This window comes from Castor canadensis, chromosome 6, assembly GCF_047511655.1.
Source record: "Castor canadensis chromosome 6, mCasCan1.hap1v2, whole genome shotgun sequence".
NCBI classification, from domain to species: Eukaryota; Metazoa; Chordata; class Mammalia; order Rodentia; family Castoridae; genus Castor; species Castor canadensis.
The window spans coordinates 93,228,241-93,231,481 of NC_133391.1; the positions used below are offsets into that span (position 1 = coordinate 93,228,241).

A 3,241-nucleotide genomic window follows, 5' to 3' on the forward strand; every position below is an offset into this window, starting at 1 on the left:
GTCAAAACCTATATTCTCTTAATCATTTCTGTTATTGTTCTCTGAGCTTCCTTTACAAGTCTCAGATAAAAGATGGCACTGAGCTGTCTAAATCTAACAATAAGTGTAAAAGGGGTAGATGTCACAAGTCTGGTCTTGATGTCCTCTATACTTGGAAATAAAAGGGTTTCTATTTCCTCCACTATCTTATTCTTTCCAGCATAAAAGGGCCTCATGTTTCATCAAAAGTTCTTGGTTAGAGTGAAAATCTGTGGGAATATGATGTGGATTTTTTTCTTTTTCTGAATCTTGTTTCCTTTGCTATGTTTCTTGTCAAAGAGTTATTCATTGTTTTTTTTTGGTGTTCCCTCTCCTGTTATTTAGTACTGTTCATTTAAAATTATAACTTGGATTAAAACATTGTACAAGATGAGATCAAACAATATCTACAGAAGTGAGGGATATAGGAAAGTTCAGAATTTAAAAAGGCAGGTACTTAAAAGGGTAAATTTTAATTTTACTCCAAATATTGGGCACATTATTGAAAAAGATATCTTCAATTTATAATCCCTTTTTTGGAGTCTACAATTGGAAAAAGTAGGGGTTCAGTATCTCTCTCATTTCTTTTAAACCTTGTTATGAATATCAGCTCTGATATTCATCAGAAACATTATTTCATTACTCTTCTATAACCCATAGGCAAATTATTTCTGAACTTTGATACTAGATCTCAGAGAGACAGCAGTGTCTTTGCTTAAAACTTAGCCCCTCCTCATGCTGACTGTTTTCACTTCATTGACAATGTCATCTTCTGACCTCTCAGTAAAATGGAAGCATCCCAGATCTTGACCTCATTAAGAAACTGAAAACCTAGTTCCTTTTCTCTAATGCCTTAGGAATATGGTAATTTGATTCTTCTTCCTGGATGTATTGAAACTTTGACTTGTGAGTATGTTCTTACTCTAAAACCAAAAGCACAGTGTTGGCAGTGACAGAGTTACTTTGCAACATGCTGAAAATTGAATATAGTCAACATACATCTGAATCACCATGTTAGTATTACAAATAACTGAATTCACTTCATGCAATGATGTCAATTATGAACTAAAACACACTTTTGTATACTTTTTTTCTAGCACAGTAGAAGTGATAAAATCAGTTTAAGAAATTCCACCCCTTCAAAAGTAATGAACTATAGTTGTTATTTATACAATTAATGCTACATGGATAATGACAAAATTTGTTCTGAAAAGGTAAAATTACTTTCATTTTTGAAACCGTAGTATGTAGCTGAAGTTCTAGATATGCTTAGTAATTAGGAAAACATTGTAGATTATCTTCTATATACACACGCATTCACATACCAAGGGTTAAACAAAATTTGAAGCAGGCGGTACATCAGTAATTAGGTCTAATATGTTGTTTGTAATTAAAATCAAATTCCTTTAATTGGCATATCTCAGTGGGAACAGAAATACAAACTGGTAATTAGGTGATTGGCCTGATTATCAAAGCCTCATTGGCATAGATTGTGCAGAGAAAGTCACTATTTTGGGTCATCAGTTTCTCATGCGACTCTAACATTATATGGGTTGTACAGTGAATAGCCAGAATAGGACTCTTGGCAAAATGAACAACTGCATTCACAGTGAATAACCTGAGCCAGTCCAAACTATTTCACGACTGTGTAAGTGAGAAGGCACATTTCTAGAAAATAATTCTGTTACTTTAGTCAAGTAATTGAATTCATTTATTATTTGTAATTTGTTAAGTATAGTAGACTTCTGCCAATTAAGTGGGTTTGAAGTAGCTTGTTATTATTAGGCATCAGCTATTTCAGTTCTTATCTGTAGGCTAGAGTTTACCCACATTACAGTGAGGCATGGCAACAAAGGTCATTAAGCAAGAATAGGAATTCTTCTTTTATAGTAAAATATAAAAGCCTCAAGGAGGGCTATTAAAAGTTAAATAGCTGTAAACAGCTGATAAGTCACTATAAATTGTTTAAGTAAATGTTTTACATAGTTATTTAATATCATGATATTGTTATCTTCTTCCTCCCATTCTCTTCTCTGTGTTGTTGACAATCAAAATCAGAATTTCAACAGATGAAGTACTCATTTAATTCACATGATTACAAAATGTCTTAAAATAATTCATGAAGGTCATTCAAGACCTCTCTAAATTAGGAATTTATAAATCATTTGGAAACAAAATGAACTGGGCAGAAGTTTCTGTATTAAGAAAACCCATTTGTATATAATTCCAGTGATATTAAGAATTTTTTTTAGAGTCTGTAGCTCATGCTCCAAATCAAACTAGCTTTCCCTCCTCCTCCTCCTCCTGCTTCCTCTACCTGTGCTATCTTCCCAGACAAGGAAGCATCCAGGCTGCCAGCACCAATGACTTCAAGGGACAGGGTGACATCAGCGATAGGACTAAGTACTATACCTGAGAACCTACTGGTAGGAAAATTATTCAGGATGGCTACAGAAGAGCCCCCAAATGCCTCAAAGGACTTGCAGGAGCTACGTGGGAATCTGTGGTTGCCTTTATAAAGTCTCCAGTGGATGTGCACCTGGATTCACATCCTTTCCTGGCCCTCACTGTGTTGGTGTTTGTCACTATGTCAGCCACCCCTGTTATTTCTTCCTACTCTGCTTGGTGCTATCTTCCCTGGCTGTTCTCTTGGGTGTCACATTAATGGAAGGACTGGTCATCTCTGCAGGTGGCTTCTCATTGCTTTGGGTCTCCTGTGGTTTGGCCTTTGCATTTTTCAGGGAAGACCATACTTTGCTATGTGGTGGTCTTCAGCCTCATCAGTTAATGGCTGTCTTCCAGACCACTGACACAGCAAAACCTCAGCCTTGACTGGCTATGAAGTCCACGGACTTCAAGGGGTTCTACCAGGAATGACTAGTTGACTGGAACCAGAGATTGTTCCCATTTGTCTCAGGAAGGCTGTGGGGTCACACTGGCCCCTTGGGATTGTGGATGAATGAACAGGGCTGGGTGAACAGGCACCTTTGGGCATGTCCTCTGACTTCGTCACTGTTACTCTGTGTAAAATCCCTTGAGGCCAGGTGCTTCTAGCCCACTACTTCTTCAATACAAAGATGTCACCTTGTCGGGGTTGTAGCCTCCAGAGTCCAGCCACTTGATCCAGAGTTTTAGTGTTTGTGTTCAAGGCCACAGCTGGGTTCAATGGATTGTTTTGGAGGGTCATTTGTTTGTTGGAAGGAAAGTCATTTAGTTTAGCATG

At 37.3% G+C, this 3,241-nt stretch overlaps 1 pseudogene; it reads left to right on the forward strand.

The window, feature by feature from the left end:
• The first annotated feature begins 2,462 nt into the window (after window positions 1-2,462).
• LOC109691596 (lipid droplet assembly factor 1 pseudogene) lies at window positions 2,463-2,895 on the forward strand (annotated as a pseudogene).
• The last annotated feature ends 346 nt before the right edge of the window (window positions 2,896-3,241 follow it).